The sequence below is a fragment of the Narcine bancroftii genome, chromosome 5 (genome assembly GCF_036971445.1).
Source record: "Narcine bancroftii isolate sNarBan1 chromosome 5, sNarBan1.hap1, whole genome shotgun sequence".
Classification (NCBI taxonomy): Eukaryota; Metazoa; Chordata; class Chondrichthyes; order Torpediniformes; family Narcinidae; genus Narcine; species Narcine bancroftii.
Window position 1 is genome coordinate 219,966,263 of NC_091473.1, and position 24,505 is coordinate 219,990,767.

Here is a 24,505-nt window from a genome sequence, read left to right on the forward strand (position 1 = left end):
GCAGCTGAGAACATAATACAAACTTCCCATCACTCCAACCACATCTCCTGCTGCCTGGGAAAGACAGACAACTTACTGAAAGACCCACCACACCCTAGGCGTAGTCTTCTCCCTCCTCCGTCGGCCAGATGATTTGAGAGCATGAATGCACATCCCAACAGGCTTGAAGACAGTTGAAATCCTTTAGAAGTCTTTCTTATGATTGAACGGGTCGGCTCGGTTGCCGTGGCAATTAGCGCAACGCCTTTACAACCCCGGCGACCGGCACCAGAGTTCGAATGCCGTGCTATCTAGAACGAGTTTGTACGTTCTCCCCATGTTTACAGATCCAGGGGGATCTGTTTTCCTCCCACTGTTCAAAAGGTATCGGAGTTGTCAGATGATTGGGTGTAAATTTGGCGGCACGGATTCGTGGGCCGAAATGCCCTGTTACCGTGCTGTTAAAAAAATTAAAATTTAAAAATTAATAATTTAAATTTGAACTCACAACTGTCACTAATTGTTGCTAATTTGTCATCCATTCAATTGTAATCATATGTTCTGCAAATTGTGCTCTGTACACGGCTTTATGAACATTAGAGGTATCCTCTTAGACTCTTTCAGTTCCGGGTATTTTGAGATAAATAAATTTAAACTTAAATAATCGGTGGGAAGAATCAACTCCACTTCAAGGTCATACATATTTTACATACATCACATAATATCTTAAACAGACAGCAGATAACATTTTATGGCAAACTAACAATCAGTTAAACCACCAAGCATTATTATTGCGCATAGCAAACTCCAGCGACTCTTCTATCATCTCTCTATTAAATAATATTATGTACTGCAACTGTAACTTGATACAATAGTTCGTGACCGTGATATTCTCTAAAAATTCTAACCTGGTAGCCAAAGAAAAGTATGGTTCTGGTGGAGTAACACATTAATTTGAAGTGACTGAGTTAATCTCAGACACAAAGAGGGTAAATTGGCTTAGAATTTATCAGTTGATGACAGCTGTGGAAACAGAAAGACACGTAGCATTATTTGAAACAAAACATAAGAATGAAATAGAAATTTAATTGCCACTTACCAATAACTCCGAAAATAGCAAGTGTCAAATAATATATTTTATTGACATTTTGAAATATTGCCAACATTTTCGCCTGAAATTGTGTTTTTCCTTCAACAACCAATGTGCGTGGATAAAAATGCTTGGCGAAAAATTTATAGTATCTAGGCATTCCACTGGGACATTGGAGTGACGAAAAAAATTATTTTTAATTTTGAACCGACATATTACGATATTTAATTAAATCCCTGATGCGTTGGTGTTTAGCGCAGGTGCATTGGTAACCACAGGGAAGACCAATCCATTATGATCAGAGTAACTAGCGAATGTTAGGGTGGTTTACATCACTCACCACTGAGGTTTTCTGTTGATTTCATATTATTATGGAAATGCGCTTGCCTGTACATTACGCAATACAGTGAGAGATTAGATAGACTGCTTTTTTTAGTATTTTAGTCATGCAGCCGGTAACAGGCCTTTTCGGACTACGAGTCCTTGTCGCCCAATGTACATCCCTGGTACGTTTGGAACGGTGGTGGGGGCGGGGGGGGGGGGGTGGGGGCGGGGGGGGGGTGGGGGGGAGAACGTACAAACTCCTTACAGACAACGCGGGATTTCAACCCACTTTCGGCCCCGATCACTGGCCCTGTTAGCTAGCCGCTACGCCAACCGTGCCACCTTGAGATAATCAACACATTTATAAGGGGTTTTTAGGATGGTTTTGTACGGTGGACATCGCGTTTCACAAAATTGATTTCATTCCTTTGAGCAGATGTCGAGCTTGCTTGATAGGGTAAAGTTGGTGAATGTTTCCCAATGGACTTTCCTCAAATATTAGTCAAGGTAACTCATTTTAGAGTACCGGTGTCTTCTGTGACGACGAATCTGCACCGCTACTGCTTTACAATGCCGTGCCATTGCTGCAGTAGATGTAAAAGGGGAGAGTTGCTCTCGTAACGCTAAATCAGACGCGGATGCCAAGGCTTCCAGGACATCTTTAAAAGTCCAGTTCTTGTCTGCACCATCCCACCTACTTTTTTCACCGGTGGAGGGGGGAGGGGTTCCCCCTTTTGATTAAGACCTGAATTGGCTCCCCTCTTGTTGCATACGGTATTAATTGGATAACCATATTACCAATATCATTCTTCATATGTCCACTAGACAGGGGATGGGAGGGATATGGTTATCATCTCATGAGCCCCTCCTCCTGTAAATTCGCCTCTCAGGCGTACTGTACAATTTGTTTCCCTATCTGAACCTTAGGTGGGCTGATATTAAATCCTTGATCTTGGACTATTTCTAAAACATTCGCTGGTCCCCTAAGTGATCTACTTTACGCTATAATGCATACATTTTGTTGGATGCTTCTGTAGGAGGGAGACGGATGTTGTGCATCGTCAACAGATAGGAATTGTCCGGTATCTCTATTGGTCCAAAAAGCAAGTTCGCGTTCTTAGTTTTCCGTTGTGTTCTCATTCGTGCACTATACTGTGGACAACTGCCACATCGACTTTTACGAGATACTATTAATAGACGTCATGCATGTCCCTTATATTTAACTGCATCTATTTTTAACTGTCCACCGGATTGCTTGCGTCAAGCCAACTACGGTGGAAACTGTTTAGAACGTAACCCCGATACATCGACGTGGTTCTAATTCCTTATGAACAGGGTGGCAGTAAATAAATAAAAGTGCTGTAGAAACTTATCGGGTCCCGTAGCGTTCATTGGAGGTAAGATACATCACCAATGTTTCGAGCCTGAAACCCTACGTCAAAGTATGAGCAAAAACACCCAGGCGCCTGAGTAAAAACGTTGGAGGGATGATGGAAGAATGAGCGAAGGCAGGAACACAGCCAAGAGCCATACGTGGACAAGAATAAGAGGGTAGGAGAGTAAAACTGAATATTGATCGGGGACGGGGGGGGGGGCGCTCTGTCAATTCAGAGCTGGAGGAAAGCAGACGGAAGAATAGGGAAAGAGAGAGAGAGAGAGAGAGAGAAAGAGACTGAGGGGGTGGTGGAAAGGAAGAGACACGAGGAGGAGGGAGGAGGGGAACGGTAACCAGAGAAGTCGATGTCCTGCCATCACATTGGAGGGTGTCTGGACGAATATGAAGCGCATTCCCCTAATTTGCCGATGGTTTCAGTTTGGCAGAATATGAGACATGGACGGGTATGTGGGCATGGGAAAGACAGGGAATTGAAATGGGTTGTCACTGGGATATCCCAGCTATTCCAGCCGACAGGACGAATGTGCTCAAGGAATTTATCTAGTCTGGGTGAGCTACCCTCGTCTCAGCGCAATACTCAGCTTTTCTCACCTGCCCACCAATTCATGTCCACGTGTGACCTCTTAGTCTTTGCCCTGTGCTTTTCCCTTTGCTACTGCTTCCCTTCTTCCTCTAGCTTTTTATCTTGCCGTAGACAATCACAGTGTCTGCATACTTTTCTTGCTTCACTGTACTGTGTAGGATGTGCGACATCGTACATGTTACATGTTCATTATGGTTTTTTTTTTTAACTCCAGTGAATAACAGCCCCCAGCATCCTTTGTATGTCCATTTCCAAAATTGTGTTCCTTTTTTGAACAAATGCAGAAATACATATGGATGAGGAATTCTTTTATTTTAAATAGCTGTAACCCAATTATCTCTGCCTTCACTCTTTTTTGGGTTTTACATATGCATTGTAGTCCTATTTCTCGCCAAATACGGTCAGTAATTGATACTGAAGTCCCTTCGTCAACAATCATATCACAATATCCACCATTTAACAATGTTTTCATTCTACCCGTGTTTCACCAATGGTGGTAATTGGGGCCGCTGAATGCTGTTTGCAGGACCTGGGCATTGTTGGTCTCTTTCACTGATCTCGTTGGCAGCCAGATTGGACGGAGAGGTTCCATCTCTTTTAGAATATTTCTATTCTGTTTTGGTCTCTGCTTGTTTTGGGAGGAGATGCTTACATTTTCTTCCCTTATAAAACACATCCTCTAACTATTGTGTGGGAGGTCACAGCTATCGCATATAATCTCCCATGCCCTCCTGCAACAAATGCGGCATTCCTTCCCTAAGTACTCCGGTCATAGGCACAAAAATAAAATTCCTGCGACTTTCTTAGGGAAAATATACTTTGCAGTCATCTTTTCATCCCTCTTCCCTCTCCTCCGGTCTATCTCCCTGGTCATTCTGTACACATAGAACAGGAGTATCTCATCCCAATGACGTTATAGTGGAAAGGAGAGTTGGAAAGTAGTACAGAAAGATAAAGGCAGGGTGAGAAAAAGAGCAAATTGCGAATGAGCGCCAAACAAGGGGAAATGTACAAATATTTTTATTCATCTTCATTTGGTGTCTTTTATGAATATGCGCAGCCTTTTGAGCTGTCAGTACGGATCACCGAACCTCGCCGCCCGAAGCAACTCACTTCCCAATTGCACGGGAATTGTATCAGCAAGGAAGGATCTTCTCTGTTGCAGAAGAGGGCAACTGAGGCGAAGCAGCTGGACGCGATTACTAAGGTCGGTAATATGAACAAACTAATGCGTTATTAACAAATATGGTTAAACCAACGTTGATAACTGGAAGCTGAAATCATCATTTTAACGGTAATGACCGAGGTGCAGGCGGCTATATTACAGTATACACGTTGCACTCATTGATTTGCAGACGGATGGTTTCCGGATTCATCGTTTGTTTGACAGTTTCAATTTATTTGAGTAACTTGACAGAGGCCAACGTGCTTTGTAAACTTGAAAGCTGCGATATTTTTCAACGTTCGTTTTTCAAGGTACTGCTGAATATTCAGAGCAAACGTAATGGTAATCAATTGCAGTAAAATATTGACGAAACATGCTCTGGAAAATCAGGTCTCATAAGACCCAAGCTAGGATAGCACAATGGATAGAAAATTGGCTTCATGGCGGAACACAGATGTTGATGGTGGAAGTTTCTTTTTCAGACTGGAGGCTTGTGCCACGGGGCCTCCTGATTGACCGATTGCTGTTTGACAGCTACACCATTTTTTTAGATAAAAACGTACATTGCCTGTTGAGCAAGTTTGCGAATAAACATCAATTTTCTAGTATCGTAAATTGGGCGGCATAGAGATTAGCGCAAACATATTACAGCGCCAAAGATACTGGTTCAAATTCGGTGCTGTCTGTAAGGACGTTTGTACGTCCTCCGCGTGTCTGAGTGGGTTTCCTTCGGGTATTCCGGCTTCCACACATGGACGGGGTTGTTGGTTAATTTGGGTGTAATTGGGCAGCACTCGCTTAATTGGCAGGAATTGGCTTCTACCATGCAGTAGATAAAATAAAAATAGTGAAAATTACCAAAGATTTCAGTAGTTTGGGCAGGTGTGTGGTTGGGGGAATTCAATACAAAGAAATGTGAATTATTTTTTTGCATTGTGGAGGTCTAACGTGGGTGGGACCTACATATAATGTATATCTGCGCAATGCAGCAGAGCGATCCAGTAGAACAGGTACAAAGTATCTTGAAAGTGGTATCATATGTAGATAGGGTATACTATAGGAAAATCCCTCAAGTTAGAAAGGGTTCTGCGAAGATTTACGAATCTGTTGCCAGGATGTGGGGACCTGAGCAACAGAGAAAGGTTGGGCATACTCGGATTTTATTTCTTGGATCGCAGGAAGGTGGGGGGTAATCTCATAGAAGTGTACAAAATCATGGAAGGAACATATCGGATGAATGCCAAGTCTGTGAAAGAGTAAAGGAGTAATCGGAGGACATAGATTTAAAGTGAGAGGGAGAGATTTAACAGGAATTTAAGGGCTCACTTTCTTGGACTGATCTTGGTGGGTGTATGGAATTTGTTGAAGAATGCAATATTGCAATGTTTCAGAAAATTAAGGACAGATAGATGGATTGGATGGTTTGACATGTATAGTATATGGTTAAAATAGGGGCAGGTGTGACGAGTGTGTTTGTGAGACATTATGGTCGGCACCGGCCAGTTAACGAAGGGTGTGTTTCTATGCAACGTGACTCCATGACTCAAAGAAAAATAATTTCAAGGCAAATGCTTTTCTACTGAAATAAACTTCATGCTTGTTGTTCTTCAATTTAATTATTCCATGGATTTTAAATTTTTAAAATAATTTTCACACTATGAACCATATTAACCAAAATACACACAAAAATTTCCCCCTTGAATATACAGTGACATTTTTCCCCTTTCCCCCCCACCCTTCCCTCCCTCCTTCACACCCCTCCCAACCCATTAAACGTTCAACATATACATTACAATAAACCCATTAAACAATGTCATCACACAATGAAAATAAACAAGAAAATTGTGTCATCTACTTTTACACACTGGGTCAGTTCATTTCGTCTTCTCATTCTATTATTTTAGGGGGTGGAGGCCCATGGTAGGCCCTCTCTGTTATGTTCCATGTACGGTTCCCAAATTTGTTCAAATAATGTGATTTTATTTTTTAAATTATATGTTTTTTTTTTCCAATGGAATACATTTATTCATTTCCATGTACCATTGCTGTACTCTCAGGGTCTCTTCCGATTTCCAAGTTGACATTATACATTTTTTTTGCTACATCTAAGGCTATCATAATAAATATTTTTTGTGCTTCATCCAGTTTGCCTGCACAAATGCTATATCTATTTTTTTATTTTTTCAGTAAATTTAATGGCCTCTTCCTTTTGATTTGGATATGTATTCCATTAATATTTATAGTCATATAGTTCAACAAGGCCATTTCATACTTTGTTTACATCTCATTTCCACTTCCTCACCACCACCTTTCCCCTTTTCCCCATTTCCAATTTTCAGTTTTGTTTTTTTGAATGCACTGTATGACAACACTTCTAAAACAAAATATTTCAAACATTCCCACATCTAAAATTCCCTTAACCCCAAGTGTCCCCCCTCTCTGAGTCACCCCTTGTCCCTTGCTGGGCAACCACAGCTCCCATCTCCATTTGGACTGCGAGACCATTCACAAGTGATAACTGATTTTGCAGTGACTGTTATTCTCTACCACCCAACCCCCTCCAGAAAAGACTTTTATCTTCACATTAGAACAAAGCCCCTCCGCTCTTTTCTCATCGAATTTATTTATTTATTTATTATTTTGTTAACCCCTCCTCTTTCCCCCTTCTCCCTAACTTCCCTTTTCTTCCCTCCTTTAGTTCTTATACATTATTTTTTACTTCATTATATGTAGTTTGTCATCATTCTTTGTTCTTGTTACATCTCTTCATTTCTCTTTCTGTCTTGCAGGCCTTCTGCACACTCTCGTGCTTTCTCTGTATCCGAGAACAGTCTGTTTAGCTCCCCCGGGATCACTATTTTAAGGACCGCTGGATATCTTAACATAAATCTATAGCCCTTCTTCCATAGGATCGATTTTTGTTGTGTTAAACTCCTTCCTCTTCTTTAGGAGCTCAAAACTTATGTTTGGGTTGAAATTTTTTTTTTGACCTTTGTATTCCAGTGGTTTTTAGTCTTCCCTCATTTTATTCATTGCCTTCTCCAATATATTTTCTCTTGTGTATCTCAGAAATTTTACTAAAACAGATCTTGGTTTTTGTTGTGACTGTGGTTTCGGGGCTAATGTTCTGTGTGCCCTTTCTATTTCCATTCGTTCCTGCATTTCTGGCATTCCCAGGACTTTGGGGATCCATTCTTTTATAAATTCTTTAATATCTTTGCCTTCTTCATCTTCCTTGAGGCCCACTATCTTTATATTGTTTTGCCTATTATAGTTTTCCATTATATCCATCTTCTGAGCTATCAACTCCTGTGTTTCTTTAATTTTTTTGTAATTTTCTTTTTAAGTAATTCACTTCAATTTCTACCACCATTACACGTTCTACCACATTTTCTAATCTTTTCCCTACACCTGTTATGACCAGGTCTATTCTACTCACTTTTTCTTCTGTATTTTCATCTTGCTTTTCATTTCACTAAATTCTAGTGTCAGCCATTCTTTCAATGCTTTCATTTGTTCTTGAATTTTTAAAAAATCTGTGTACTGTCCATTCATTTTACATCCTATTCCTCTGTGCAGAGCTTGGTGTACATTCTCCTTCTGTGTCTGCTCTTGGGTTTGTGTCTTCTATTTCTCTTCCTTGTATCTATGTCTCTTCTGACTTTCTTGTTGAGCTGCTTGTCTCAGTTTGTTTTTTTCCATGGTGTCTTGATGTTGGCCCTCTTCTTCTGGGTTGGTTACCTGTTGTGTCTCTAGTTTCCTTTTTTCTTTCTCACCCCTCCCGTTCCTTTGCTTTCTTTATCTTCCAGTTGGGAGCCCTGCTGTCGGGTCACTCTCAGCTGTTCGTGGTCCCCCCCCCTGCATTGGGGTTTTCCTTGTCCTTGTTGTGCACATCGTGCATGTGCAGTTGTGTACCCCTGTTTGGCTCTGTGAGCCATTTTTGCAGTCCCGTGGTCAGTAGGTCGTGACCCTGCGGGGTCTCCACTAACCTCGGGGAGCGGGGTCCTCTTTCAATGGCGGGTCCCTGCTTTTTTGTGCAGGTAAGGCCTTTATCCTTCTCTTCCGGCGTCTTTCTTTCTTCTTTTCTTCCCATTGTTTTTGGCTTTTCTTTCTTAGGTGCCATTTTCTCCACACCTTTATTTTTTATTTGTTGTGATTTGTGTATCTGGGGCTTGGCTTTTTCTTCATTTTTTTCCTTCTTTTTTGGAGAGGGCTTGTATTCTGCTACCGGCCACTAGGCCATCACGTGACCCCTCCTTTAATTATTCGATGGATGAAGACACATCTCCATGCCTTAATCGGGTTTAGATCCATCAAATGCAATTTACTATCTCGAAGCTAGTTATTTTAGGCAATAGTGATATAGAAATTAAAGATCCATTGCTGTCTCAACTTCAGGCATTACTGACCTTTCACAACTAATTTACTTCTTCAGTACCAAATTACGCCGTCATTTTTATTCCCTCTTCTATCTTTTCATGTTTGCTAATGCAAGATCAGATTTTTGGCTTTGTCATTATCCGCGTCCCTCCCCCTTCCTTTTCTTGCTGCTATTATAGTCCATTCCATTGGTTTACTCAATAAGAGGGCAAATAAATAATCAGTAAAGCAAACAAGCAAAAAGAGTGCTAAATATCCCCTAGGTCCAGAAATTGAGCTACGGACGAGGATACATGATTTTCATGATTGGATCCCATGAGAGGCAGGAAAAGGCACACACACACACACACACAATTCAATGAATTAGCAGATTTATTACATTCATGCATCATACCTAGATTTCATGTATGTTGTCACATGACCCAATTAATCTTATGGATAAGTCTCTAATCACATCACACTTCATTCCATAATATTATTGTACCGAAACTTCTGTAACCGCTGAAGTTTGGATGAGTGTTTCCGGAGTATCGTCAGAAATTATTTGGTCAGAATCATGGCTGAAAGGCTGAGAAGGGAATCGGAATTAGGATAAAAACAATATTTAATAAACAATCAAGTAAAACAAAATATATCCATGCATACCTCCTTTATCATTAACATTCAGACATGGGATACTGTTTTGAACATTATTGCAATACTTTGAGTTGAATTGGAATTCCAAAATGCTATTGGCCCATATACTAATATTAATTTAAAGACGTTTTCTCATTGGTGACATTTGTGCTATCGAGTGAGCTCCCATCTGTAAATATATGATGATTTCCCATGTCTTGAGATTGAGATTGCATTCCGCGTTGAAGTGCCTTGATCTGGATATGACCCAATTGGAGGAAGAACTTTATCTATTAATCTATCTATCTATCTATCTATCTATCTACCTATCTATCTCATTGCATTATATCCGCGTGCACACATTTAGAATTCTGCCTAACTTTTCAGACAAATATCAATCGTCAAACAGCAGCAACGATATACATTCGTTTTAAATTGATTCTTTACAGAACCCCGCTCTTATTATATTCCCACATGATTCTCCAAAGGTTAGAACCAGAAATTCACTTTCACTCGTTTCACTGGCTGGAATAAATAAGAGGCCTTAGTATGTAATTAATTAGACTCAATTATCTATCAAATATTATTTAACTTCAAAATGGGCAGTAACATGGTCTGTGAGAAAGAAATGCAGCTGAAATTGATTAGACACTAGTAATCATATCAACCAACCTTGTTAATTCGAAATTTGCAAATTATCCATAACTTCTTAAATCCAAAGACTGAAACAGCGATCATTATAAACAGCTCCAATAGGGCCAGGAAGCCAAAAATGATTTGTATGGCAAGGCGCAATGTCTGCAAATGAGTGGCAAGAAACTTGTTAAAGACGATCAGTCAAATTATCTATTGTGATCTGAATAGATAGAACGGCTAGTTTCGTGTTAAATCACAGAGTTAATGCAAGTTACGTTTTAAGAATGATAATGTATTCATGTGAAATATTAATAATGCAGTGCTTCACCGATATTATAGTAATAAAATTAATCGATGACGGAAGTTGGTTGACGAGTAGTTCGTAAGTTTATAGTTCAAATTGTGCAATGAACAAGTCAATGGGTTTTAGTGCCTGTCACGGCATGTGGCTACAATTATTTGAATATTAATCACCACGTGAAGTTATTCATTTCTCAATGGACGCCAGTTTGCTTTCATTGCCAATTTTAATCTATTAATGAAATTGTTAATCAAGTGATAGGGTCTGCTGATGGGAAGGTTACATGAAATATGAGGTTCCTGAATCCGGTGGAATACAAGCATTAAATGGGTTACTTCTGAACCACGTATTCTATGTGAAGAAAGCAGAATACATACATGTGGAAAGTGTTTCCGATTTACAACTTTAAGTCATACGATAGATGTTCAATTCCACACTTACAGCTGATTGTAACGTTGACGAATCAGAGACACTTCTGGGAGGCCACTCATCACTTTTCTTCCAATTATTCAATTCAATTAAAAGTTGAACCAGACTCTCCACGCCAATAAGTGTACTGATCAGATTCAGTATCAGATACGTTGTCAACTTCGAAGAATAGATTATAATTACACAGGTATCTTCAAAATGCTCAGTACAACATTGGTAAGTGAAAACCTCATAAATAAAAATAATCAAATTCCAACGAACAACAGATTACAGTCATATGAGATTCCCAGACATTAGCCATCATAGCTCAACATACAATTAATCTTGAACATACACAGTATAATTGAAAATGGATTTAGACATTAGCACGGATTATCACAATATTGTTCCGAACCAAATATTGACCACTCCAAAATTCCACTAAGATTTATAAGATGAGATGTCACCCTCTGCTTAGATTGCTAACATATCTGCCAAACACTACAATGATCTGATGAAAATAAAAATCTTGAGTAGTGAGCCAGAAATATCACTACCTCGGTGGGTGATACTTCCAGAATATTTTAAAGCGCATGTACATTAATAGCGCCTATCTGTTCAATCACATATTTTACACGAAAGTGGAATTCGTTGGGTAAATGTATACGATAGCATAGACATGATGGACTGAATTACCCGAGTTAAGGAAAATCCCCAAAGATATATATATTCCACCAACAAAAAAGTAGATAAAGGAGAAGCATTTGAAATATTCTGCATTGATTGTTTCTCTTTCTACAATGCTAACAGCATTTTTGGATAATAATTTCCATGTGTTTCATAAACTGTTAATGAACAAATGAAAATTAATTCTGGATACTGCGATATTATGGGAGATACATAAATCAATGTACTTCTATGGACATTCTAAGATGGTTCATTTGCCTTTACTTTATGAAAAAAAATAGCTTCTTAACTTGAAATGTAATTTAATAAACCCGATGCATTGCCACGCTTTCTGCGGTGATATTCCATCATAAATGTACTTACAAAAATTGTAGATGATATATTCTCCAACGCAAACCGTATAAACCCACAAAGGATTATCTGTGGACCCAAATAAATGCCACATTAATTATTGAAGATGAAATTCAGACGAACTTTGTTGCAGCATTTTGCATTCATGCCACACAATTCTGTGTAAATGTTAATGCACTATAATTAGAAATGTTGCTCGTGGGTCATTCGTGCGTTTTTATGTTTTCTTTTGCATTACCTTCGATCCATGCGCCATTACTCGAGAAATATCTAACAATCGGTGTTTAATTCATTGCAATGAGGTCGATTTAATCCTAGTAACACCAGAAAAACCCTGAACGGGTGGCCTGATTAGTAGGTGCATTTTATGCCTTATGAAATTCTATATGTAATACAACAAAGTTGTATGCATTTAGCCTTTTCCACCAACAACATACTCTGAACGAAATAATTTATGTTTGAGTAAAATTGTTTGCTAAATCCTTTCCTTTCACAATTGGCCACAGTTTTCACCTCTGTGAGTATGAACCGTACGAATAAAAGCAAACTGATTTGAGGCTCTACATAGCTGTCCCCTGCCAACAAACGAGAGAAGCTAGGAATTTCTGGCTTTCCATTACCCCCTCTCTGTCTACCTTCAGATATTTCAGTGGAAAATAAATTGTCTATTTTAAAAGCAACGTTTGCGGTTTAACATACGTCAACACTGATCTGAAGTATTATTCTCTTAAAAATCTAAAAATCAACACGGAAGATCTAACTTTAGATCGGAACACGAGGAAAAAGGTATCCGATGGTAAGGAAAGAATGGATCATTTATAGATCGTGCACATCAAATAGTAATGCGTTGAAATCTGAACTTCCCTAGGTAAGACGTTGGTTTGAAATTCTAATGTGCCTCTAAACTTAGAAGATGCAAACGATAAACTAGCGAAGCTCATGGCTCAGCATCAATAATGATCAGCGTAGCCGTAATTATGCAGGAATTAAATGATATTAGGTTATTACTGGAAAATGGCGCAAAAGCAAATACCTCTCAGGACCCTAATAAATGCCAAGCAGGCTTTCAGGAAGAAAAGAGTAATTCGAGCGACTATTTTTTCATTTAATTTTCCCAAACGGCATTCACCTCGACGAAACATAATAAACACCTGAAACTGCACACAAAAGGAAGCTGGAGGGACGAAGAAGCTCAGGCGGGATCCAAGGAGAGACATGGACAGTCAACGTTTGGATATTCGGAAATAGGTCCTGAAACATTATAAAGAACACTTCCATTTGCTGACGCTCCTGGCCTAATAACACCCTTGAGCTTCGACCAACCGCGGGCTTTTTTTTGGCTCAGCTTTACTGACAATATTGATTGGTAGACAACTCATCCGACTCTGTTTACTTTGCTATATGAAGGGTGCCTTTATAATGCTAAACAAATTAGTTTACACATCAAACTGAAATGATGCCCATTTTTAGGACCAAATCGAAAATATTTTATCTCTTCAGTTTGAAACAGCTAAGTTAATCGATCTCACATATACGCACTTACCGCTTCTTGGCTCCACAAGAACTTTCTTTGACTTGCTAGAGAAAATTCTCTGAGCAGAACCAGTGGAGAGTAAAATATTAGACCACATATTCCCAAAGCAAACTGGATAATCTAAAAGAGAAAAAAAAATTGCATTGTGAACGCAAAGTAAACTTCATGTGAACCAGATAAATATTTGCTAAGAGATAGTGGTGGTTATGGGAATGAGTTTATCAGTGGAAAAACGAACGGACATGAACAAATGAGCGAAACAAAAGTGACCTAAATTATAATCAAGACCAACAGCTTAAAATCGACAACGCGCTTTGCATTTGGAACATCCATTGCGCTGAAGGAATAGAGTTTTCCATGTGTCAATATTTAATCATCCAGTAACATCTGTCACATATGGCCGTTCCCGCAGAAGTGACAAACAAACTGTACTATTATACATCTTACGCCTGAGCTCAGGAAGTTTAGCCTCAACAAATAGCATAAATGCACATAAATTGCGTTGCTCCGAACACCAATTGTTTGGGAAACTGGTAAATTGACATGGTACTGTATTTTTTTTTGTGCTCCGGAATATACCGCACAGGGGAATTTAGACAAGATCCTTAGAATGCACTTCCAAAGCACAGATAAAAACTAATCCTAAGTTATTTGTGTTCCATAGAGATCACGGTTGGCGTGCGGTTAGAACACCCCCTTTACAGTGCCAGCGATTGGGACCGGAGTTCGAATCCCACGCAGTCTGTAAGGAGTTCTCCCCTTGTCTGTGTGGGTTTTCTTCGGGGGCTCGGGTTTCCTCTCACCATTCAAAACGTATAGAATTTTATAGGGTGTAGGTTATTACGTGTAAATTCGACGGCACGGACTCATTAGCCGAAATGACCTGTTACCGTGCTTTATGTATAAATTTCAAAACAAATAATCTCACCAGAACTTATTGGAACCTTCTCTGCAATATTGTTTGACTCGTTTTTCATTCTCGCGGGCATTCACGTATATTCCCCTCTTGTTCACATACGTAATAACCACTCTTACGAAATGTTGTTGAAGGGTCTCAAACTTATGTCTTGTGAAAAATAACTGCATTCAATCTGTGTGCCTTCAAAATAGAACTTTGACATTTAATATTGGGATCTCCATAAAAAAAAAGAACGAAGGAAATGTTCAAAACTTACACCCAGGGATTTCCGTTTCCATATTAATGCAATGAATCTGCAACAGTCTGCCATCTATAGTCCTATATTCAATAAGCTTCGCTTCTACTGACGTCTGCGGTAGGTTCTTGTTTTATTTATTCTCTGACCTTTCTTTGTAGAACATAACTATTGGACGAAAATTAACCACTGAGAAAAATAAACTGTCCATATGCATGTTTGACAAGAGTTACGGATAGGCTAAACTGCCAACGAATTAAAGGTGCAAGGATATAAACAGTGGATAATGAAAACAGAGAAAGTAACCCTAAGATAAATGTTTTAGCTAACAGATAGCTCTGAAGATATTAAGGGAAAAGAAGACCACAAATAGGATAAACCTATGCCATTCCTTGAAGCCAACATGTAACAATGAAGGTTGAAATATATGGTTATTTATAATTGGACTAGCCAATAAAAAACCCTGAATTCCAAAGAATTTCCTGAACTAAACCCAAATTCTCAACCTATTTTTCATCAACAGGTTATTTGTTAATTTGGAAAAGGAAAATGGTAAGAAGGATTCTAAAATTGCCAATATAGAGATTTTCTTAGTAAACTGTAATTCCATTTCTACCCTGGAAGGGCGATTCACTGATTTATCCAAATGTAATAGCAAAAGTAAATTACATATATTAATCACCCATCTAAAATCTGGAAGTGAGAACCCTCCATTTAATGTAATCTTGTGAAGATAGGCTTTATTTATACTTGGGTTCCAACACCCACCACCCCTTTTCCAAATATATGCACAAATAGCTGAATCCAGGGAGCTGAAAAATGATTTGGGATGAAAATTAGTAACGCTTGAATGAAAAAGATACAAAAATTTGGGTAAAATATTCATTTTAATCAAATGAATGCATCCTATCATTATAATAGATAAGGGAGACCAACTCGATCATGATTGCTTAACAATACCCAGAAATTCCCTTTCAGTAGGTTTCAGTTGTTATTTGACGTAAGGTCCTATTTAAGTTTAGAGAAAATCAGAAATAATATTAAAGATAGAAAGTTTTAATTTATGAAGCTACTGAACCCATTCTTAGAATTAATTTTTATAATTGAAAGAGTAAATAAGTATTATATATTCCGATAATTCTTTGTCTGTTCTCTGCGGGTCACCAGTAATTCTACATCATTATTGATTTCTCAAATAAAAGGTAACCTTGATTAGAAGGAAATGATTAGATTAGTTCAGTTCTTACCCTTATTATTTTTCTGTAACAGTCTAATAATGGGTCTGACATGGTTGCATTCATTATGTTTATTACTAGATGGAGTTATTACAATTAACTATTAATGCACATGTGCACATTTTATTACTTACTTATTTTTCCTCTCCCTTTGGCAATGTATATGCTTGTATAAAATTGATTCATTATGTAATTGTCATTTATTATGTATGCTTATTAAGTTAAACTCAATCGAATATATTAAAAAGAAAGAAGGTACCTGCATTTTTGGTACAATAGATGATTCGAATTAATTCAATTGATTTTCCGAAAAATAGCACGGTGACCTTTACTGGTAATTTATATTTTATTTCCTTTATTAAACTAAAAGAATCTACATCTTAATTGATAATTTTACATTGTCCATTGAATTCTAACCATCTATAAATCATTACCTGAATTCAATTAGACACATGCATAAGTTTACTGATTTTGTCATCACAATTTAGTAATTGACAGGACATGGTCATTCATTTCAGTGCAGGGTGAGAAAAGATTTAGATACATATATTTCTCCAAGTCAAAAGAAAACAATGCTTGAAGTAGAGATATAAGTTGAATTCCAGATACTCAGATAATGTTAACCACAGAAAGACAAAAGCATAGATATTAAAAACCTGTATATAAAAATAGAACACAGCTGTATTTCCAGACACAGAAATTAATGAAAGGATGTTGCTTCAGATAAAACTTGAATTTGATTTTCAAGATTCCTTTATTGTCATGTAATAAACACAGTGTAATATTAAATGGAAGTTGCTTTTGTCTGCGTAAGGTTGAGAGATGTAACATTCACAGAAATTGCACGATGCGCTTCTTACAGTCAGAGAAAGAGAAGCAGACGGGAGTTGTGACAGAGTAGATAGAGGTGTTTGGGAGATACATTGGGAAAGGTTTGTGGAGCAGGTCATGCACAAACAATTTAACAAAGGAATTTTGCAGGAGCTTTTGCAAGAGTGTTCATACTCATGATGGATTGTTTGAAAAGGCAACAAATATAACAACAGGCAGTTGCAGCTTTGTTTGGAAAGGAGCATTTACTGGTCATGTGATCTTTGCAGGCAGAGAGCAGAAAAAAGAGGCTTTGCTGTCAGAGAGGAGAGAGTGTGCGTGCCTGTGTGTGTGTGCATGTGTGTGTGTGTGTGTGTGCGTGTGTGTGTTTGTGGGTGTGTGTGTTTGTGGGTGTGTGTGTTTGTGTGTGTTTGTGTGTGTGTGTGTGTGTGTGTGTGTGTGTGTGTGTGTGTGTGTGAGAGAGAGAGAGAGACAGACAGACAGACATTGGTTCCAGAGGGACATGCTGGCAAGCTTTGGAAGATGGTCTGGTCAAAGGAGAGGACTAGTTGCCCAGTGTTTCCCTTGGAATAGAAGTAACAGAAAGGAACTCTGTGGTGACCTGAAACAAGAAAAAACTCTCTCTTTGAAAACAAACAAGAAACCTTCTGAGTGGTAACCATTTACCTGTTAAGCACCAAAGCCTGGTGAACTTTATTAATGTTACCTTCTGTGCACAGAACAAGAATTGCCTGCAACCAGTGAGATTAGGGTGTGAACCAAAGAACCTTGCTGAACCGACACACACATTACACACACGTGGGCTTAGCATGAGAGAGGGGTTAAGTAGGTTAAGTAAGTCAATAGAGATGTTAACGTTTGATTCATGTTGAAAGATAATTAAAAACAACTTTTGTTTAAGTAACCGGTGCATATCTATTGCTGCTGGGTTTTGGGGTCCTCTTGACTCGTAAGAGAGTCATGTAGAAAATGCACATGATTTGTTAACTTTTGTTTGCTGCAATGGGACACAACGAGGCGCCATTGGCCTGCTATAATACAAACAGAACCAACAGAGCTTTATCGATGGTTAAATTCAATGGACAATATAAATTTATCTTTTAAGATGCGGATTGTTTTAGGTTAATAAAGGAAATGAGATTCTGCCTGCAGCAAAAATCGAGGCACCCTTTAGAGACACTGCCTCTCTCCTGTAAAATTCTGCAACCATACAGCACACTGTTCGTTCCAGTGATGAAAACGAGCTCCAATTTCAGAACGGTTGGTTGAATTAGAAAGCTCTTCAGGAGCCATTTTCATGGTGAGAAATCCAGCAAGAATTCAGCACTCGATACCCGTGGACGTCACAACCTGTCTCCAGCACCTTGCACTCTAATGTGAATCCTTCATCCATCGAGCCCCTCTCTGATCTGCTGCGGAAGTTGGCTTCCATTTCTTCTTCACTTGTCCCCTGCTCTCCCGGGGCCAGTTGTACTCGTAGTACGTTGTCAAGTATGAATGCCACCATCATGGGCATGGATATCCGTAAATTTGCCGATGTTAAAAAAAATAAACACCGATAATTTCTACACGCCTTTTAAAAATGTACAGAGCCGTCGTCGCGACGATTGGACAGTAAGAACCCACGGAGAAGCACTGTTTCTCCACTCCACACTAGTACGGTCCTCACCACGGTCAACATAATAACCTTAATTTATTTACAAAATCTTAAACAAGAACCAGAGTTCAGATATACGACTCGCACGAATATATTACCTTAAATGTTTTGAAGTATTATCAATTAGATATATAATTTGGGACACAAAACATATTTCTTCAGGAAAGACGTACCCAAACACTGAGACTTTATATGTCTTGATGACGCAATTATTTCAATTAGAATAAAGATTTCAGTGGAATGGAAAGGGGAAAATTAAAAAAAACCAAATGTGGGTACATTTCTATTTCCATCTTTTTTTTTAATTTGCCACTACGATCTACAATTCCTTTGGATAAGATGAATGCGGCTATGTTACATGCGATCGACTTTTATTTGTTCTCATTTTCGACAGATACCGATACAACTCCTGATAATAATCTTCTGTTAATAGGCCGGGGAGTGTTGAAATTCAAGAAAATTGCTGGTATTGAATTAATTGTAGCCACTAGTTTTGTATTTTTGAAAATAACCCGTTCAATCTATGTAATAATTATATCTGTGCTTTCAAGTGGAAGCAATTTTCAACAGCAGAATTAGTTTAATTTCACATCGTATTTTTCAGATTTTCAGTGTTAACGTCCTACGGTTCTTACATAGGCCGAACATAGAAAAAAGTGCCTTGGCTTCATGATACTGGCACGATGCTTTCAAAATGAAACACGATTTATGCAGTTAAAGCTGAACATTAAAGGGATGCAGACGATGGAAAATGTATATTTTCAGCCGCATGTTTGTGACTGCAAGATCAAAACAACCGGTGGTGATTAGGTTGTTTCCTGCCTCATGTTCGCCCTGTGAATCGACTGTTTGGATAATGCCTTTCGGGTTTAGTGGTGGTTTTCAATAGGAATCGAAGACAGAGCAGACGCACGTCAGTATTTTATCTAGGTCAAGGCTAGTTGATGCACCTTGTCGTTAGCAAAAGAACTGTTCTTGGCGGTTTCAGGCACGGCAAGATTGAAGAAACAGAAAGATTCCAAAACAACATCCAGCCCCATTCTCTCTTTCTATCAAACAGAACAGATTTTAAAAAATGCAATAGTACTGCAATGCATGAATAATGTAGAAGAGGAAAAGATCGACCGACCTACATTCCTTATTATTTTTCCCTTGTGGAGGAAAGCATTAGTCGCTGTTCACAATTCAATAAAGCTATCAGAATAAAAACGTTGGATTGAATATTGACCATCGGACAATATTAAGAGCCTCGAGGCTTTGGATGGCCAGCTCACCTTCCTGATCTTCCTTAATTTTAAATATGTTTACATATTCTCTCCAGAAAAATATTTTGGTGGGAAAGTCCAATGGCCAAAGATACGGTGGATTAAATTTTTCTTGCCATCTTGAAACTTGGAAATAGATCAAAAATTATTATTTTTTTCATGACTTGAACTAGCTGCAACATACTTAAACGGATGTACTTTAAATTATTAGTCACGCGAATAGCGCATAGAACCCATTGTATTTACATAAAACCTTTGCGATCCCACCACGAACAGTTAACTGCATCCACTATTCTCAATGTTATTCCCCAACGTCATTTGCGAAGTGACAGCTACATGCCAAAACCTTTTTCCCTGCCTGGACATTTGTCCGGAAGGGAAACAAAAGCAGATCCGAAGGCAAATTCGACATTTTTCTCCCTTTTAATAAGGTCGCGAGATCAATGTTCTTTTTGGCTTCAATTCCTTTCTTGTTTGATACCTATACAAAAAATATTTTTATTCATCCTTAATTATACGACATATATAGCGACCTGCGACCAAATGCATCTTACGTTTGTTTGGGCAAAGAAGGGACTCGTTTCAGCCACCTGGACAGCATTAATTATTTTATCAGTATCGACTTTGTATTATAATTGAATATTTTGGAGATAGATTGGTAAAATTAGAGTAGATTACGTACAAACACACGCTTTAAAACAGATCCTATTTCAAATATTGAAGAATTCATATTCAGTAACTTTACAGAAACTATGGACAATGCTATGCACATTTCACAAATAGGTGTTAATTGAATTGACGTCATTAAAGCAACAAGCAGGTGATGCTCTGCTGTTAAAAGCTCTTTGCAAGGGTTTTAACAAAGTGCACAGAACGGTTACTCCTGGGTTTTTGTTTACCTAAAGACAACAGCTTGACCAAGAAGACTAACTCCTATTGTTTGCTGGAGAAGGTCAGGGGTTTTTCAAGTGAGAGAATCACCTGAGATTTTCTGGCAGTTGATGAAAGAAAGAGAGAGAGCGAGAGAGCTGAGTAGTGGAAGCAGGTTGGAACTGGTTGGAACTAAAACAATCTCCAGAGTGGTGGATGGCTGGAAGTGCTATGTGTCTGATGTTTCTCTTGGAATAAGTGGAACAGAAAGGAACTCTGTGTTAGCTTGAAAGAAAGAGGTTATCATCTGGAGAACCCTGATGGGGGAACTTTCATCAGCAAGACATTGAAGTGACTAATGATGGTACCTCAGTTATGGAAATGCTGGGACAACAAATCTTTCTCTGCAAACCCTATGAGAACCTTCCTGAGTGGTAAACATTTACCTTTAGAGCACTAAAGCCTGGTGAACTTTATACATGTTAAATTTTGTGCACAGTATAAGAATTGCCTGCAACCAGAGAACTTGAAAGAATGATAAGTGAGTTTGAACTACGAACTAAAGAACTTTTCTTGCATTTACACACACATCACATACATGTGCACTTAGAATTAGAAGGTGGTTAAGTTGGGTTTAGTTAAGTTAATAGATATAAAGTTTGATTCTGTTTTCATGTTTAAAGATAATTAAAACAACTTTTGTTTAAGTAACTACTTGTTGTGGTGAATGTCTATTGCTGCTGTGTTTTGTGGTTCTTTGGGCTCGTAACAGTATGTAGATCCCAGTAGTGCCTGCTCCCCTCAGAATCTGGATATCTAATTTTGTCTGGCAGTGGATTTGGTATAATGCACTCAATGATTATGTGAGGAAATTAATATGAATGATTAAAAACTCTTTTTAATTTTCAACATATGCTTCCAAAATCAACAAATTTTCGTTGTGATAGCAATAAAGTCTATTGGCTTGAATTTCCTCCCAAAACATGTTGTCAGAATGATCGAACAGACAAGTTGTGCATTATTAAGGAACATTTTTGTTCTGTATAGCGAGTGAAAACAAAAAAAAAAGATAGTTTAAATAAGAATGTTAAAATATTACTTAAATATGCAATCGAAAAACAATCTCCCCAATCACCTCGATGGACTTCATTTGGGAATATTCAAGGGATGAAGACAATCGGAACTTCATGCAGAAAGGGGGATTGTGCAGAGAGAGAATTAGGAAACAGCTAAAGTTATTTTGTCTGAAGCCTGTTCCACTTATGCAGAGATATGAAATCACGAGAGGCATAGATAAAGTAAACAGTCACAGTATTTTCCCATTGTTGTGATGTCTAAAACTCGAGATTGTGTATTTCGGGTGAGAGAGATTAAGATTTAAAAGCGACTGAAGAGTGCAGTTTTGACATGGAGGATGGTAGGTACGTGGAATGTGCTGACATGAGGCAGTGGCAAATGCAGGTACAATTACAAGGTTCAAGCGATATTTAGACTGGTCACTGAATAGGAACGGAATCGAGTGAGATGGGCCAAATAGAGTCAACTTGGAATATCTTTGGTGGACAATTTTGTCAGAAGGAAGGAAATGATGGAAATACAGATTCAGAAGCATTTGGTCCTGAGCAAATTGAATGGTCTGAAGGCTCATAGTTCCCAGGGACTGATGGCATCCTAGGGTGCTTAGTGAGGTTTCTCTTGAAATAGTGGATGCATTGGTCGAAATTTTCCAGTTTTCTATAGATTCAGGAGAGGTGCCTGTGGCTAATGTTATGCCACTTTTTAGGAAGGGAAGGGGGAGAGAAAGGGCAATTACAGACCAGTTAGCCTGATGTCAGTAGTGGGGAAAATATTAGAATCTATTATAAAAGAAGAAATAACAGAACACTTAGACAGAATGTGAGGTTATCCACTTTCGTGACAGAAACGGGATGGCAGATTATTATTTAAATGGAGTCAAGTTAGGGATTGGGAAGTGCAACGTGATCTAGATGTATTTGTACATCAACCACTAAAAGCTAGCATGCAGGTTCAACAAGCTGTGGAAAAAGCAAACGGCATGTTGGCCTTCATAAAAAGGGGAATAGAGTATAGGAGTAAAGATGCCCTTCTGCAGTTTTACTGGGCCCTGGTGAGACCACACCTGGAGTATTGTGTCGAGTTCTGGTCTAATTAGAGGAAGGAATTCTCACTATTGAGGAAGTGCAGCATAGACTCCAAGGTTAATTCATGGGATGACAGGATTGCTGTATGCCAAAAGCTTGGATAAACTGAGGTTGTATACATTGGAATTTAGAAGGATAAGGGGAAATATAATTGAGGTATATAAGATTATTAAGGGATTGGACATGATAGAAATTGATTACATGTTCCCGATGTTGGGGGAGACTAGGATTAGTTTAAGAATACAGGGAAGGGCCTTTAGGACAGAGATTAAAATTTTATTTTACCCAGAGTGTAGTTGGGCTGTGGAATGCTTTATCGCAGAGGGTGGTAGAGGTGGATTCTCTGGATGTTCAAGAAGGAGTTAGATAAGGTTCTTGTGGACAGGGGAATTAAGGGTTATGGGGAATTAAGGGTTATGGGGAGAAGGCAGGGACAGAGTACTGATATTGGAAGATCAGCCATGATCTAAATGAATAGCGGTGCTGACTCGATGGGACGAATGGCCTACTCTAGCACCTATTGCCTATTAACATGTTTGGCAGAAGAAACTCTTTCCGTGTTTTAAACCTTTAAAAATCTATGACCGTTGAACTAATTAAATTGATTTAAAGACCAAATATTTACTTCGATGGCAGCAATATACAGCACGTTTTCCGCTGACCAAAAATATTTCTATAGGAAGTACGTGTCTTCCTGTCTTGAAATCAGGTTGTCGTTTAGCATCGAAACTAACATGTGCAATTGACTTGCAAACGTCAAAAATGTCGTGGACATGATCAACACCGAGAATCAAGGGTGAACAAAACATCCCACAACTATTAGAAAAGATTCTCATCCGTGCTACTGAAATTAAAGCCACGTACGACGGGACGCGGGTACCAAATCAAGAAGATATTTGAGGCAAAAGAGAATAAATCCATTGTAGTATCCTTGCTGCCTCACTCAACATCGCTCCGAACTCATCTGTGCGCATTTCTGGTAGCCAACTATGGAAAGGATGCCATAAAGTTGATAAAGTTACAGAGAATTCACAAAGATTCATCAGGATTAGAGTATTTGATCTTAAAAAAGAGAGCAAGGGAGAGAAACATGGAAGTCAGCCAACATTGTGATTGTAGTAAAACACTTAAATACTGGAGGAACTCAACAGGTCACGCAGCTTCGACAGCGTAAAAAGATATCACGGACGTTTCGGGCCTTAGCCCTTGAAGGTGTGATTAAAAATCAGGTTCCTGAATAAAAAGACTGGAGAGAAGGGAAGACTGGCAGGGTCATGAATACAGAACAGACAACAGGCGTTAATTGGATGTTAATAATCTGTTAATATCTGCGGTATTTTACTCATACTTTGAAGAATGGCTCATGCCCGAAACATCGGTAATGTATCTTTAGCTCCAATGGTCGCCGTGAGACCTGCTGAGGTCTTGCAGCATTTCCATCTTTTTACTAAAGAAACAAGTTTCAATTTTCTTCTCGGAGCCTGGTATGCTGAACGGCGATTTTAGAATGTATATAAAATTGTGAGTGGTTTAGACAAGATGACAGACTTATTTCCAATGTAAGGGAGTCTACAACCAAATGGCATTGCTTCAAGGTGAGAGGATAAAGTCTTAGAAGTGCACATCGGGGATAACATATTCAGACACTGTGTAGGTGTGTGAATGGAGCTTCCAAAGGAAGTGGTAGAGGCGGTTACAAATACGACTTTTTAAAGACGCTTGAACACATACTTTACATAGCCAGCTAAGGTTAACAGGGATATTGCCCAACGACAGACGAATGGGATAAATTCAGAAAAAAACTTGGTCAGCATGGACGAGTTAGCACAAGAACTTGTTTCTGTGTTGTACAATTCTTTGACTGCGACGTTGTATTTTTTGA

The 24,505-nt window shown here is 38.7% G+C and overlaps 2 long non-coding RNA genes across 3 annotated transcripts in view; both read left to right on the forward strand.

Annotated features, from left to right (window-relative positions):
* The window catches only part of LOC138764885 (uncharacterized), a 162,214-nt gene that overhangs the window by 27,139 nt on the left and 110,570 nt on the right, over positions 1-24,505 (forward strand). The gene's annotated exons all lie outside the window — the stretch shown is intronic.
* LOC138764886 (uncharacterized) lies at positions 1,673-21,317 on the forward strand. Its single transcript, XR_011358340.1, has 5 exons — positions 1,673-2,944; positions 4,433-4,579; positions 14,114-14,193; positions 14,560-14,723; positions 18,931-21,317. It is a non-coding gene; the product is annotated as an uncharacterized lncRNA (long non-coding RNA).